This window comes from Gymnoscopelus braueri (assembly GCF_963280865.1).
Source record: "Gymnoscopelus braueri genome assembly, chromosome: 2".
NCBI lineage: Eukaryota > Metazoa > Chordata > Actinopteri > Myctophiformes > Myctophidae > Gymnoscopelus > Gymnoscopelus braueri.
In genome coordinates this window covers 32,878,428-32,896,418 of record NC_137604.1, presented here as the reverse complement: position 1 = coordinate 32,896,418, position 17,991 = coordinate 32,878,428, and positions in this window count along the sequence as shown.

Genomic DNA, 17,991 nt, shown 5'->3' with positions numbered 1-17,991 from the left:
TAACCCCGGTTTCTTTAGAATTCGGAGTAACATACTCACTATGGGGATATCAGCGCCCCCTGGCGTTGATGCAGAGCTACATACCATAAATTCCCGGGCCATTCATTGGCTGAGAAGGGTATATCACGTGTCCGGTAGACCGGAAGAGGTATAAAACCTCTTGCGTGACGTGGCTCATCCTCTTTAACACGCTCTCTGCATGCAGATGCACACAAACAGGGGTGTTAGGTGAGTATGTTACTCCGAATTCTAAAGAAACCGGGGTTACATCCGTAACCCTGAGTTTCTTGTCTAATTCTCCGTAACATACTCACTATGGGATACATAAACCCCCCTGGGGCTTATAGCCATACCGAATCTCAGGTCTGCACGCCCCCTAGCCATAAGGCCCCGTCCCCATGGACGTGACCTTCGGCCTCACGGGCGCCCCAGCCCTCCGGGCCGGGGTGCGGTATATAATTGAAAGAAAAGGACCCTGACAGACCAAGTCTGCCTATTCATCTAATGAACAGACACAAGTCTGACCCATAAGTGAAAACAAGGAAACAGGGCCTCCTCCCCTGGAAACCTACCAACGGTGGTTCCGAGGGGACTCAAGAGAAGGAAGGTAGAGAAGGGGAAAAAGGCGGGTTACACAAAAAACCTGCCTAACCTCCCCTACCCTAACTAGGGACAGCCGCTATGTCCAGTACAGCGTGCGCCACTGACGCCGCTGCCACATCCAGGCTGTAGAAGGCCGCAAAAGTCGATGGAGACGACCAGTTTGCGGCCGCGCACACCTCCTGGACCGACATTTCCCTGGAGAGGGCCCAGGAAGTAGCCACGCCTCTAGTAGAGTGAGCCTTCAGTCCTTCTGGAACTGGAGCGCCACTACTGACGTAGGCCAGCCTAATGGCATCCAAACTCCATCTAGAAAGCGTCGCCTTAGTCACTGCCTTCCTCCGACCATCTGGGCCGAAGGAGACAAAAAGTTGCGACGACGACCTGCCGACCGTCGTCCTCTGGCAGTAGAGCTTCAACGCCCTCACTGGGCAGAGACAGTGCAGCCGCCTATCCTCTGCAGAAGCGAAAGGAGGCGGATGAAAAACTATCAGCTCAACCGGTGTCTGGGTCACCATTCCGTTCTTGGGAACAAACGCCATGTTGGGCTTAACCAAACCCTGCTGTCGTCTCCCAAGAACCTCATGCACTCCGAACTTACTGAGAGCGCATGTATGTCGCTGACCCGTGTAGCTGTAGTGAAAACAACCACAAGAACCGTTTCGAGACTAACGATCTCCAGATCTATAGAGTGAAAAGGCTCGAACGGTGGGAGGCAAAGCGCCCCCAGCACCACCGCCAGGTCCCAGGCCGGGAACAGAGGCCTAGAGACCGGCCTGGCCCGCCTGGCACCGTTCATAAAACTACGCACCAGCGGATGTCGGCCAACCGTCATGTCATCGAAACCCACGTGACAAGCGGAAATGGCCGCCTGGTACACCTTAACCGTCGAGAAAACCAGACCTTGGTTCAATTTGTCCTGCAAGAACCTGAGGATGCTGCGTACCGAGGCCCGGAAGGCCTCAACCGGCGGTGACTGACTCAGACACCATGACACGAACAGGTTCCACCTGTCGTCGTACGCAGACCTCGTGGAAAGGGCCCTCGCCCCCTGGATGGTAGCTACCACCTCAGGGGGCAGGCCATAAGAAGTCAAGGTCTCCCCCTCACGGGCCAAGCCCACCGGTCTAGGTCCTGAGGTTGCTTGTGGAAAATCCCGACCCCTGCCTGCCGTAGCAGCTCTCTGATCGGGGGGAGGGCCCAGGGCTCGTTGTAGAGGAGAGGATTATTCCTAACCTCCACGCGCCCCACGCCAGTGCCACCAGTGGCACTGACAGTCCGTGGAGTCTGACCCTCTCCAAGTTGAGAGGACCAACTCCAGTGACGGGAATGCATAAAGCAGTTCAGTCGGCCAACCTGGCCCAGATCTGGCTTGTTATCTCCGGAGGAGAGGCCAACCTGCGTACCAAAAAATGCCCCTGGACAACAGAGTCGCTCCGCTGTTCAGGAGGCCCGGTACCTGTGAGGCTCTGGTTGACGTAAGGCGCGCGTCGCACCACAGCGTCAGATCGCCAGCTAGCCTGTCCAACACTGGAGAGGCCAGGCCTCCCTGCTTTTTGGCATAGCACACGGTCGTGGTGTTGTCGGTTCTGACCAGGACATGACAACCTCGAAACCCGAGCCTTGCAAAGTCTGACCGTCAGAAGAAGACCGTCATCAGCTCCAGGTAGTTGATGTGGGCCGTCTGTAGACTGGGACCCCACACCCCCCTGGCCGAGCGGCTCTCGTGGACGGCACCCCTCCTGTGAGGCTGGCGTCCGTGGTAATGACCTTCCGCGAGACCACAGCCCCCATTCTGACCCCTTGGACAGAAAGGCTGCATCTGACCATGATCTAAGCGTGTCCACGCACCGTGGGGATACCCGGACCTTCCGATAACCTCAGGTGGACGGGGCTCCAAGAGCCCACATCCACCTCCGGGGAAAAAAGGTCACATGTGGGGCTTGTCCAAACGAAACAGGTGTAAGGCCGAAGTCATGAGACCCGTCGCCTGCACGCATAGCCTGTATGTGACTTGTCGCCTCACGCGAGAAGACCATAGGCCGAAAAGCTGTCTATCCCGCCCGGGACAGACGCGCCGTGAGCCTGGTCTAGCCCAGCGAGATCCCCTATGAAGGTGGTCCGCTGAGACGGGACCAAGACGCTCGACGGACGGTGACGGTGAAAAACCCCGCGACGTCAAGTGGGGAAACGGTCACGTCTGTGTGCCGCGCCACCTCCTGACTGTGGTGGATAGAAAGGAACGTGGAAATAAGCATTGAAAACAATGCTGGTCCACCCATCTCCTTAACGCACCGTCCGCAGAGAGGGTCACCCACCAGTACAACCACAGTGTGTTGTTGTTGATCAGGGGAGCTGACCAGTACAACCACAGTGTGTCACTGCTGTACTGAAAAACCCCTACACACACAGTGTACCACTGAAGTACCGGGATAGTAAACAGTTCCGGACTGCAAACTCTCCAACAAGCTGCCTCAGCAAGCGAGTTAGGAGGGGCTCTGATGTCACCCAGTGCGGACAACGCAAGCGTTCCCAACTGGACCGGTGATGTCGCCACGTGATCCAGCGGACCCGCACGTGCGGGCCGTTAGAGACCGTGGAAGGGTAGCGGTGGTAGGTGGCCACCGTGGTGTTGCTCTAGCGGGGCTGGCTATGCGCTGCACCAAAAAACAACACTGCAATGTGTTGTTGTTAGTGAGGCCAGTTAGCCACCAATTGAAGCAACAGTAGCCTGACTGGAGGTTATGCAAACCTAGCAGCTAACAAGCTAGTCAAGGCTAAATCACCATGAGCCAAGAAACGTTGAAATCCGTTTCCAAGGGAACCGTTTTTTGTGTGCGCGTTGCCATGGGGACCAAAGACGCTACTACTGGTGCTAGCAGCGCTAACCCTGTGTGCGTTGCCATGGGGACCAGTGACGCTGCCACTGCCGCCAGCGGTGCTAACCCTGAGGTGACCGCTCGAGGCAGTAGAGGTACTAACGGTCCGTCCCGAGGACCCGGCGGGGTCACGTGACTTGTCACGGGGACCTTGCCTGACGTCAGCATCCGGTTTGTCCGCCAGCGCAGCCTGTCTGTTTCCATGGAAACCAACGGCGCTGTCACTCTGACAAACGGGGCCGTCCGAAGTAAGCCTACCTTGGCCGTCGCCCTCTCGTCTGAGCCCAAAGGCTCCGGACGGAGCGTCGACAAAGTCGTCCTCCCCGTAGGGAGTGCTTTGTCGCTCGTTAGTGGCGAACGAGGCCTGTAGTCCGTGAGGCGGTACGGCAAAGGGGGCATCTGTCCCTCCAAAATGGCGGAGACAGAGGTCTGCCCTTTGACCCAAGTATTTATTGAGACCCTTCAGATTCAGAATGGGTCGTACCCCCCCCCCCCTTCTTTTCCACCAGAAAATATTACGAATAGAAAACCAGTTGGTTCCGATTCATAGATAGTTCTCTGACTATGTTACTCTGAATTCTAAGGAAACCGGGGTTACAACGTAACCTCGAGTTTCTTGACAAATTCTTCGTAACATACTCACTATGGAGAGAGAGTGAACACCCTCTCTCAGAGACATGGTTGCCTTATCCTCTGCCTGAGAGGAACAACACCGTGTCTGCTACATAGGAGATTTCATGCATAAGAGCACGTGGAAAACACACCAATACAACCACAATGTGTTGTTGCGGATCAGGGGAGCTGACCAATACAAACACAGTGTGTCACTGCTGTACTGAAAAACCCCGTACACACACAGTGTAACGCTGATGTACTGGGATAGTAAACAGAAGTATCGGAAATAATTCTTTAATAGCGCCCTCGCTCAAGAGGAAGGAGACTTCCCCCCTCAGAGTGACGGCTGCTAGACCCTTTGCATGGGAAAACAATACTTTTCTGTCATGGGGGGTTTTTGTGGAGAATTGCAGCCTGAAACCCTTTAGTATTGTGAGCAATACCTAAGGATTCGACTTGCAAACCTTCCATTGCTCCACACACCGAGCGAGTGGATTGGATGATGTCATCGGCCGCTCGGAGAGTGGGAGCGTTGCCATGGGGACCGTTGCCATGGGGACCAGTGACGCTGCCACTGCCGCCGGCGGTGCTAACCCTGAGGTGACCGCCCGAGGCAGTAGAGGTACTAACGTTCTGTCCCAAGGACCCCGCGGGATCTACGTGACTAGTCACGGGAACCTCGCCTGACGTCAGCATCCGGTTTGTCCGTCACCGCAGCTTGTTCGTTCCCATGGGAACCAACAGCACTGCTACTTGGACAGACCCGACGCTGGACAGACGGGGCCGTGTGTGTGGCCCTCGCTTAGTAGCGCTGGTAAGCCCTGGCCAACGGAGGACTCGGAGGAGTCACGTGATTGGCCACGGGAAAAACCCCGGCGTCAGAATTAAGCCCATAGATATATACAGTGAAAACTAGATCACACCACTGGATATATATATCTATGAGTAATCCTACCTTGGCCGTCGCCAGAGTGTAGAAAAGAGAGTAACGTCACGCTTTGATCTCGCCGCAAAGCGGGCCTCTATGGGCTATAGTTCCAACATTGGAACTATCTCATTGACGTAGACAGAGCACTTCCGCCTTCCATTCTCACAATGGGATCGACGCTACTGTCATTACTCTCTTCCTAACTTACTCTGGCCGCCGCCATCTTGAGCCTAAAGGCTCTGCACGGAGTGTCGACAAAGTCATCCTCCTCTAGGAGGTGCTTTGTCGCCCTCCAGCGGCGAACGTGAGGCGGTACGGCCAAGGGGTCATGTCTGACCGAAGTACTTCCGGTTCACAGTGGTGCGTGGGCACTTCCTGTGGGACGGAAGGCAAAAACCGGCGTGACCCCATTCCACTGGCGCATTTGCGCCCTCTGGCGGACAGGGGTGATGTGGGTTTTTATATTACCTTCATATGATCCAAAAACATGCACAGATGTTATCCAACAATGTCTAGAACATCGGGACTCGGGTGTTCTAGACAGTGTGGGCTTATGTAATTGAGAACGTTGATACATTTACATTACATGCACAGATATTATCCCATCAATGTCTGGGATACCGGAGTTCGGGCATCACAGACATTATGGGCTTATGTACAGAGAGCATTGGAGCAGAGAAGCCCGCGGTAGGGGACTCCACTGCTCCGCTGCTCTCAAGCCACGTGAAAGAAAGAGATTGTTTGTAACATGTAACACATTTATTTCTTTGGCAGAAAAAAATTGTACATTTAAACACACATTCGTTTTCACTAAACAAGACCTTTTGGCAGTCAAGGAGCCGTCCATCTTGTCCATCGAGGCATGTAAAGCTACCGTTCCCTTCCCCAGCAAGAAACGGCCGGGGGGAGGGGGGGCCGAACCGGTCTGTGCACCGGTGAGAGTCTGCTAATGTGCTAATGTGCTTTGTGTACTTGGAACATGTGAAATGAAACAAGAGCAGGCACAGAAACAGTAAACAGCATGAAACGTTTTAACATATTCTTATGACAAAAACAACATGTGTCCCAATGGCGCCCGATGAGCCTGTCCAAGGTCTTCAGAAGCCCCCGAGGTGGCTCGATACACAGAGTGAGAAGGCTAACAAGCTGGTGTTGTCCTAGCGAGGCTAAGCTAGGCCAGAACAACGCTGTTAATAACCTGTTGCATGGGTGTTAAGCCAACAAAAACACTGCCTGACTAAGGCGACGTTAACCTAGCGTTAAGCAGCTAACGTAGCTAGTCTGGGCTAACTCACTCACGAGCTTCTGCCTCGTTCTCCCCTCGTCTATGCTGCCGTCGCCGGGGCCCTGTCGTTGTCTCCTGGCGACGCACCGCTGGCCCGGTACGCTTGCTGTGGCAGCGGAGTAGACGGCTGGGAAGAGGGGGAGGAAGTGCCGCTAGGTAGCTGCACCTGGGTGGTTCCCCCAGACACGGTACTAGCGGCTGCTGCAGTGCTGCGTAGCACGGCTTGTGTAGCAGCCTGGAGGTGCTGCGAGCGGTGGCTAACGCCGCTCGCAGCCGGGACTGCCGGAGGGCCCATTGTGGACTGTGAGCGCACGTGGTGGGCCCCACCACCCACGTTCCCTGGGCCGGTGTCCATGCAGGGTGTTGCCGGATCCGCGACGACCGGGGACGAGACGTCGCTGCTTCCCGCCGCCAGGGAACTGCCCTGGCTAAGCGGCTATCGAGGTGCAGCGTGGAGAACAGAGCGCAGTCCTCGCAGCGTCCCGGTGCATCTTGGAAATGCCTCGGCCCTGTAGAGACCGAGGCACGAGATGCAGAAACCATGAGGGTCATCCCCGGCGATCATCAAGCGGCAGAGCAGCAATACGCAGGGACGTGGAACCTCCATCTCGAGCTAACCTGTTAGCTTTCAGCCGCAAGGCTAAGAGCGCGGAAAACTCAAAGGAGGAAAACTTGCTTTAGCAGTAAAAGAAAGAAACAGAAGATAGCCGCGGGAGCGGAAATAATAAAACTTTTTTTTTTTAATAGGAGGAAAACCCGTTGGTTAGTACAAGTACCACCGAGTGGGCTAAAGCTGGTTTCTGTCCTGATCAAAGTTACGTTTGTTATTATTAAGGTATGTCTTGAGCTGTTGCATCTGCCATGCAGAGAAGCGAAAGAGGATGAGCCACGTCACGCAAGAGGTTTTATACCTCTTCCGGTCTACCGGACACGTGACATACCCTTCTCAGCCAATGAATGGCCCGGGAGTTTATGGTATGTAGCTCTGCATCAACGCCAGGGGGCGCTGATATCCCCATAGTGAGTATGTTACGGAGAATTAGACAAGAAACATTGTACATCCCATCTTAAGACCTGACTCAGATGAGAGAATTATTTCATATTCACTCATATATTCATTAATGAGTGAATACAACATTGTTGAAGTCTCAAGATACTGATTGCCTGTTTACTGGTCATGCATTTCATAATATATGCATTTATAAACATGGGGTGTCATATTTTACATCAATCTTATAGGAATGAAGACAAATTTGAATTACATGAAGATTACAAATCAATTCATCCACAAATGGATGCTCTTGGTTCTCTTGTAACAGAAAGTCAACATTTTCTGTTGGCATATCTGGGGGAGGAGGGAGGGGTGGAGCACATTTAGGAGTATGTAGAAGTATGTTAGGTTGTGATTGGTGGAGAGATGGTTGTATTGTTCTCTTTGTCCAATCATTCAAAGCAGTTACTTGTAATGTATCCACAACTCCTCCAGGATATCAATCATTTCTGATCAGATCTGACTGTGGACTTCAGAATTCAGTGGAAGATGAACTCTCTCAACCCAACCAGGGACAGTTCTGCTGAACAGGAGGGATCCAAAGAAAATGGTATGTTACTTTCTCTACCTCCTTTCTAGTTTTAATTTCCCTGCTCTGTCATACAAATATTGTATTACTTTGAAGGTTTTAAATTATGCAGTCTCACTACTTGTCTCAATCTTATACCTTTGTGTCAAGGTATTCATTTTAATTTGACACATATATATATATATATATATATATATATATATATATATATATATATATATATATATATATATATATATATATATATTTATATATTTATATATATATATATATAATCATGGTTTGGTTGAATGGTAGTTAACTTCCAATTATCTAGGGGTACACTTTATGTAATTAAGTTGTACATTTGTACTCTATTCCCATCTCTCAAACCATATTTATTTTTCTTTCTGCAATCCAGTGTTGAATCATCAGTCTGGCTTACCTGTGCTACCAGCAGTGAATGAACAAAGAAGCTTGGTTAAACCAAAACGACACGGCTGTGATCAGTGTGGACAACACTTCTCTCAAACGTCCAGCCTTAAAACACACCAGAGAATTCACACTGGAGAGAAACCTTATGGGTGTGATGAGTGTGGACAACACTTCTCTGTGATGTCCAGCCTTAAAACACACCAGAGAATTCACACTGGAGAGAAACGTTATGGATGTGATCAGTGTGGACAACACTTCTCTCGAATGTACAGCCTTAAAACACACCAGAGAATTCACACTGGAGAGAAACCTTATGGGTGTGATCAGTGTGGAAAACACTTCTCTGTGATGTCCCGCCTTAAAACACACCAGATATTTCACACTGGAGAGAAACCATATAGCTGTGAACAGTGCGGACAACACTTCTCTCAAATGGCCAGCCTTAAAATACACCAGAGAATTCACACTGGAGAGAAACCTTATGGATGTGGTCAGTGTGGACAACACTTCTCTCTAATGGCCCACCTTAAACAACACCAGAGAATTCACACTGGAGAGAAACCTTATGGGTGTGATCAGTGTGGACAACACTTCTCTCAAACGTCCGCCCTTAAAACACACCAGAGAATTCACACTGGAGAGAAACCTTATGGGTGTGATCAGTGTGGACAACACTTCTCTCGAATGTCTCACCTTAAATCACACCAGAAAATTCACACTGGAGAGAAACCTTATGGGTGTGATCAGTGTGGACAACACTTCTCTCAAACGTCCAGCCTTAAAAAACACCAGACAATTCACACTGGAGAGAAACCTTATGGGTGTGATCAGTGTGGACAACACTTCTCTCGAATGTCTCACCTTAAATCACACCAGAGAATTCACACTGGAGAGAAACCTTATGGGTGTGATCAGTGTGGACAACACTTCTCTCAAACGTCCAGCCTTAAAACACACCAGAGAATTCACACTGGAGAGAAACCCTATGGACGTGATCATGTTTGAAGTTGTATATCTCTTTTCGTATATCGTTTTTTCGTGGTTTATATGATATCTCTGTATTATAACATGTATTAAGACTTCATAAAGCATGTGTTAAATCTACAGACTAAAGACTAAACGAGAAGGTGGCTACTCAAGTGAATAAAAAAATGTCAAAGTGACAGAACTGACAGAACTCATTTAACTTTGAACATGAAGCTCTCAGATGGCTCCACTTCCTTGATTTCCCCTAAATAGTCCATGTGTAACTTTAAGATTCCAAAATGTTCTTCTGGAAACAAAATATGACCATGTTAATCCACAAAAGCCTGCTATTTGGGGTCAAGTTATTCCTGTCAATTATTCACACACCAGGGCCACCTGGTGAGACAGTGACACATCTAATTGTAATCAATGACCACATTTGCATGGATATAGGTAATTTTCTAAAGACATCTAAGCGATCATTCACATGACAAAAGAAATGTTGCAGTGCAGGTGTGAAGTGGGTGAGGGAGATATTTCTAAAAGACATTGTAATTCTAGAGAACACAAGATGTTTGCCAAATAAATGAAGATGCTGTGATGTACAATAAAGACTATGAACGGAATATAGCAAGCAGTTATTCCTTCACTTCGCCAGGTTGTATTGTTCTGAGGGAATTTGGAGCAATTGTGTAAAATAGGAACTTGAATGGCCTATCTATCTTAATGGCATGAAGGCATGAAGAGACGCATATGTGTATCAAAGTTTCATGGCTGTAGGTCAAACAGGGCATGAGTTGTACCTGTTCAAAGTTTGTACCTGTTCAAAATTTTTCAATTGATTGCTACAGCGCCACCCTTTGGCCGATGGTTTTGAGCTTCGGTCCTTGGCCGTTTGGCATAGCCCTCTACCATATTGCCAGATGTAATAAGGCTTCAAGCCTGATAGGCCTCGAACCCTTAAAGTTATACAGTGCAGGTCCACAAATAACGGTGGTGTGTGTGTGTGTGTGTGTGTGTGTGTGTGTGTGTGTGCGCGCGCAATATGATGATTGGAGTTACTATAAACACAACCCCAACTACAAATTTGTTTCTGTAAAGGACACTGCTATCCATTCTACATGTCCTGCTGCCATTTACCATTTAACAACTCTTTCCATGTCCTCATGTGTGAGAGTCTCTCTCTACGTCCTCTTGTTATTCACTTCTCTATAGAAACCTCATTTGCACATGATTGCTCCAAATTGCTTCAGAACAACAGAACCAGGTAGAAGCAGTTTGGTGAAGATGATCTTAATGTATCTTGAAAAAGTGTTAAGCACTAACATTGCAGGGTTGTTACAATACAGGGTTCATTCATTTGATACAGCTTCTGTTGGCAACAACAAATAATAACAAGTACCACCGAGTGGGCTAAAGCTGGTTTCTGTCCTGATCAAAGTTACGTTTGTTATTATTAAGGTATGTCTTGAGCTGTTGCATCTGCCATGCAGAGAAGCGAAAGAGGATGAGCCACGTCACGCAAGAGGTTTTATACCTCTTCCGGTCTACCGGACACGTGACATACCCTTCTCAGCCAATGAATGGCCCGGGAGTTTATGGTATGTAGCTCTGCATCAACGCCAGGGGGCGCTGATATCCCCATAGTGAGTATGTTACGGAGAATTAGACAAGAAACATTGTACATCCCATCTTAAGACCTGACTCAGATGAGAGAATTATTTCATATTCACTCATATATTCATTAATGAGTGAATACAACATTGTTGAAGTCTCAAGATACTGATTGCCTGTTTACTGGTCATGCATTTCATAATATATGCATTTATAAACATGGGGTGTCATATTTTACATCAATCTTATAGGAATGAAGACAAATTTGAATTACATGAAGATTACAAATCAATTCATCCACAAATGGATGCTCTTGGTTCTCTTGTAACAGAAAGTCAACATTTTCTGTTGGCATATCTGGGGGAGGAGGGAGGGGTGGAGCACATTTAGGAGTATGTAGAAGTATGTTAGGTTGTGATTGGTGGAGAGATGGTTGTATTGTTCTCTTTGTCCAATCATTCAAAGCAGTTACTTGTAATGTATCCACAACTCCTCCAGGATATCAATCATTTCTGATCAGATCTGACTGTGGACTTCAGAATTCAGTGGAAGATGAACTCTCTCAACCCAACCAGGGACAGTTCTGCTGAACAGGAGGGATCCAAAGAAAATGGTATGTTACTTTCTCTACCTCCTTTCTAGTTTTAATTTCCCTGCTCTGTCATACAAATATTGTATTACTTTGAAGGTTTTAAATTATGCAGTCTCACTACTTGTCTCAATCTTATACCTTTGTGTCAAGGTATTCATTTTAATTTGACACATATATATATATATATATATATATATATATATATATATATATATATATATATATATATATATATATATATATATATATATATTTATATATTTATATATATATATATATAATCATGGTTTGGTTGAATGGTAGTTAACTTCCAATTATCTAGGGGTACACTTTATGTAATTAAGTTGTACATTTGTACTCTATTCCCATCTCTCAAACCATATTTATTTTTCTTTCTGCAATCCAGTGTTGAATCATCAGTCTGGCTTACCTGTGCTACCAGCAGTGAATGAACAAAGAAGCTTGGTTAAACCAAAACGACACGGCTGTGATCAGTGTGGACAACACTTCTCTCAAACGTCCAGCCTTAAAACACACCAGAGAATTCACACTGGAGAGAAACCTTATGGGTGTGATGAGTGTGGACAACACTTCTCTGTGATGTCCAGCCTTAAAACACACCAGAGAATTCACACTGGAGAGAAACGTTATGGATGTGATCAGTGTGGACAACACTTCTCTCGAATGTACAGCCTTAAAACACACCAGAGAATTCACACTGGAGAGAAACCTTATGGGTGTGATCAGTGTGGAAAACACTTCTCTGTGATGTCCCGCCTTAAAACACACCAGATATTTCACACTGGAGAGAAACCATATAGCTGTGAACAGTGCGGACAACACTTCTCTCAAATGGCCAGCCTTAAAATACACCAGAGAATTCACACTGGAGAGAAACCTTATGGATGTGGTCAGTGTGGACAACACTTCTCTCTAATGGCCCACCTTAAACAACACCAGAGAATTCACACTGGAGAGAAACCTTATGGGTGTGATCAGTGTGGACAACACTTCTCTCAAACGTCCGCCCTTAAAACACACCAGAGAATTCACACTGGAGAGAAACCTTATGGGTGTGATCAGTGTGGACAACACTTCTCTCGAATGTCTCACCTTAAATCACACCAGAAAATTCACACTGGAGAGAAACCTTATGGGTGTGATCAGTGTGGACAACACTTCTCTCAAACGTCCAGCCTTAAAAAACACCAGACAATTCACACTGGAGAGAAACCTTATGGGTGTGATCAGTGTGGACAACACTTCTCTCGAATGTCTCACCTTAAATCACACCAGAGAATTCACACTGGAGAGAAACCTTATGGGTGTGATCAGTGTGGACAACACTTCTCTCAAACGTCCAGCCTTAAAACACACCAGAGAATTCACACTGGAGAGAAACCCTATGGACGTGATCATGTTTGAAGTTGTATATCTCTTTTCGTATATCGTTTTTTCGTGGTTTATATGATATCTCTGTATTATAACATGTATTAAGACTTCATAAAGCATGTGTTAAATCTACAGACTAAAGACTAAACGAGAAGGTGGCTACTCAAGTGAATAAAAAAATGTCAAAGTGACAGAACTGACAGAACTCATTTAACTTTGAACATGAAGCTCTCAGATGGCTCCACTTCCTTGATTTCCCCTAAATAGTCCATGTGTAACTTTAAGATTCCAAAATGTTCTTCTGGAAACAAAATATGACCATGTTAATCCACAAAAGCCTGCTATTTGGGGTCAAGTTATTCCTGTCAATTATTCACACACCAGGGCCACCTGGTGAGACAGTGACACATCTAATTGTAATCAATGACCACATTTGCATGGATATAGGTAATTTTCTAAAGACATCTAAGCGATCATTCACATGACAAAAGAAATGTTGCAGTGCAGGTGTGAAGTGGGTGAGGGAGATATTTCTAAAAGACATTGTAATTCTAGAGAACACAAGATGTTTGCCAAATAAATGAAGATGCTGTGATGTACAATAAAGACTATGAACGGAATATAGCAAGCAGTTATTCCTTCACTTCGCCAGGTTGTATTGTTCTGAGGGAATTTGGAGCAATTGTGTAAAATAGGAACTTGAATGGCCTATCTATCTTAATGGCATGAAGGCATGAAGAGACGCATATGTGTATCAAAGTTTCATGGCTGTAGGTCAAACAGGGCATGAGTTGTACCTGTTCAAAGTTTGTACCTGTTCAAAATTTTTCAATTGATTGCTACAGCGCCACCCTTTGGCCGATGGTTTTGAGCTTCGGTCCTTGGCCGTTTGGCATAGCCCTCTACCATATTGCCAGATGTAATAAGGCTTCAAGCCTGATAGGCCTCGAACCCTTAAAGTTATACAGTGCAGGTCCACAAATAACGGTGGTGTGTGTGTGTGTGTGTGTGTGTGTGTGTGTGTGTGTGTGCGCAATATGATGATTGGAGTTACTATAAACACAACCCCAACTACAAATTTGTTTCTGTAAAGGACACTGCTATCCATTCTACATGTCCTGCTGCCATTTACCATTTAACAACTCTTTCCATGTCCTCATGTGTGAGAGTCTCTCTCTACGTCCTCTTGTTATTCACTTCTCTATAGAAACCTCATTTGCACATGATTGCTCCAAATTGCTTCAGAACAACAGAACCAGGTAGAAGCAGTTTGGTGAAGATGATCTTAATGTATCTTGAAAAAGTGTTAAGCACTAACATTGCAGGGTTGTTACAATACAGGGTTCATTCATTTGATACAGCTTCTGTTGGCAACAACAAATAACATTTACTACTGCTCTTCCCACGCATGTGCACACACTGACTGTGGACCTAGTACAGTGGCTGGCAGGTAACATAATGTGTATGAACAATGCATATAGTTTTACATCCTCCCTGTTTAGTTTCTATGCCCATAGAACAACTGAAATTATAAAACACAAAAAGGTTAGTGTAAATGAAATCTTGCCACGGCACATTTGGTCAGGACAACAAACCATGCCTGTCTTATGAGTCAACATAGTAAGCAGGTAAATACAATATGTAGTGCAATACTTGTTTAAGCATCACATTCTTTTATTTATAATAAAAAATATTATATTTTTTATATACAATGATAAATGATTATGAAATAATGCATTATAATTGGTAGAACATTTAAGAATCATTTAAACATGATCTAAAACATTATTTCTACTCGATTTTATTCATCATAAAATAATGCCATTTAATGTGTTGGATTTCGTGGTTTATATGATATCTCTTTAACATGTATTAAGACTTCATAAATCATGTGTTAAATCTACCAAAGTGGTTAAGTGAGACATACAGTGACATCTTCTCTTTGCTGTATGTTTATAGCCTGACTCATCATGATCATAGCCTTGATCAGTTCAAACAAAGAGGTGTCAAACATGTTCACCCTTCTTTCCCCCTCTGAGAGGGCAGGTGATTGTTGTCCTCTTTGAGAGCATTTACATCTGTATGAGAGATGTCCACTTGTGATCACCCAGAATGCAACTGGTGAACAGGCCCATAGACACCGGAATGAAATACATCTAAAGATTTACTTCATATGCTTCACTTGCAACTTAATTAAAAAATATGTCGAGGGCATAGTATACACATTCTGTGCTGATGTATTATCTAAGAAGACAGTGAGTTTATAATCATTTAGTATTTACATATTTTTCATCTTTATCTTTTTGTAATGACCATTCAAAGTAGTAATTTGGTGGTTTGACATGTACAAAATATTTAAGAGGATATCGCACCAGAGTCAGAGTGTGGTGGTAATGTTGTAAAAGTACATATAAGTAGCTATGGGATGTCTATGTTTCCTGGAGAATAAAGTGGAAGACCCAGTCAAAAAACAGGTCTCAGAGTGCCTTTTTATTTGTAAGACAATTACAAAGAGTTAAATACAGAACAACAAGGCGGTGTTTCTCCTTGTAAAATGTCTGTCATGTTTTAATATTCACTCAATATCCACTCATGTAAGACTGTACAACAATAACAACAGTTATGTAGAGAATCAGACCAGACTAACGACTAAAAGAGAAGGTAAAAAAAACTCAAGTGAAGTAAATGAATGACAGAACTGACAGAACTATTTTAACTTTGAGCATGAAGCTCTCAGGTGGCTCCCCTTCCTTGATTTCCCCCAAATAGTCCATGTATACACATGTGTAACTTTAACATTCCAAAATGTTCTTCTGGAAACAAAATATGACCATGTTAATCCACAAAAGCCTGTTATTTGGGGTCAAGTTATCCCTGTCAGTTATTCACACACCAGGGCCACCTGGTGAGACAGTGACACATCTAATTGTAATCAATGAATACATTTGCATGGATATAGGTCATTTTCTAAAGACAGCTAAGCGATCATTCACATGACAAAAGAAATGTTGCAGTGCAGGTGTGAAGTGAGTGAGGGAGATATTTCTAAAAGACATTGTAATTCTAGAGAGCACAAGATGTTTGCCAAATAAATGAAGATGCTGTGATGTACAATAAAGACTATGAACAGAATATAGCAAGCAGTTATTCCTTCACCTCGCCAGGTTGTATTGTTCTGGGGGAATTTGGAGCAATTGTGTAAAATAGGAACTTGAATGGCCTATCTATCTTAATGGCTCTGCTTGAATAGCGAGATTGAGATGAGAGAGACTCATCCACACAAGGACATGACTAGAGTTGTTTGTTGTAAATGTAAATTGAAAGCAGGACATGAGAAATAGTTAGCAGTGATGACCGTTACAGAAAAAGGTGAAATTAGATGTACATTTACTTTTCGTAATGTGTTTATGGTATTTTAATTCATCAAATTGCATTCACAAAGCAGCGCACCACCACCAGGGTTTAGAACACATAGAACACATTTAACTATACTTCAATGAAAACAATGTTGACAGAAAAATGTTGTAAACCTTGAATATAAAACATATTTTTGGTATTTTTGGTGTCACCGTGACACAAGGGTTAATAAGCAGAACATTGTACATCCCATCTTAAGACCTGACTCAGATGAGAGAATTATTTCATATTCACTCATATATTCATTAATGAGTGAATACAACATTGTTGAAGTCTCAAGATACTGATTGCCTGTTTACTGGTCATGCATTTCATAATATATGCATTTATAAACATGGGGTGTCATATTTTACATCAATCTTATAGGAATGAAGACACATTTGAATTACATGAAGATTACAAATCAATTCATCCACAAATGGATGCTCTTGGTTCTCTTGTAACAGAAAGTCAACATTTTCTGTTGGCATATCTGGGGGAGGAGGGAGGGGTGGAGCACATTTAGGAGTATGTAGAAGTATGTTAGGTTGTGATTGGTGGAGAGATGGTTGTATTGTTCTCTTTGTCCAATCATTCAAAGCAGTTACTGGCCCCACCCCAGGCTCTCTAGTATAAGAAGAGTGTGTAGTTGTAATGTATCCACAACTCCTCCAGGATATCAATCATTTCTGATCAGATCTGACTGTGGACTCCAGAATTCAGTGGAAGATGAACTCTCTCAACCCATCCAGGGACAGTTCTGCTGAACAGGAGGGATCCAAAGAAAATGGTATGTTACTTTCTCTACCTCCTTTCTAGTTTTCATTTCCCTGCTCTGTCATACAAATATTGTATTACTTTGAAGGTTTTAAATTATGCAGTCTCACTACTTGTCTCAATCTTATACCTTTGTGTCAAGGTATTCATTTTAATTTGACCTATATATATATATATATATATATATATATATATATATATATATATATATATATATATATATATATATTTATATATATTTATATATAATCATGGTTTGGTTGAATGGTAGTTAACTTCCAATTATCTAGGGGTACACTTTATGTAATTAAGTTGTACATTTGTACTCTATTCCCATCTCTCAACCATATTTATTTTTCTTTCTGCAATCCAGTGTTGAATCATCAGTCTGGCTTACCTGTGCTACCAGCAGTGAATGAACAAAGAAGCTTGGTTAAACCAAAACGACACAGCTGTGATCAGTGTGGACAACACTTCTCTCAAACGTCCAGCCTTAAAACACACCAGAGAATTCACACTGGAGAGAAACCTTATGGGTGTGATGAGTGTGGACAACACTTCTCTGTGATGTCCAGCCTTAAAACACACCAGAGAATTCACACTGGAGAGAAACGTTATGGATGTGATCAGTGTGGACAACACTTCTCTCGAATGTACAGCCTTAAAACACACCAGAGAATTCACACTGGAGAGAAACCTTATGGGTGTGATCAGTGTGGAAAACACTTCTCTGTGATGTCCCGCCTTAAAACACACCAGATATTTCACACTGGAGAGAAACCATATAGCTGTGAACAGTGCGGACAACACTTCTCTCAAATGGCCAGCCTTAAAATACACCAGAGAATTCACACTGGAGAGAAACCTTATGGATGTGGTCAGTGTGGACAACACTTCTCTCTAATGGCCCACCTTAAATCACACCAGAGAATTCACACTGGAGAGAAACCTTA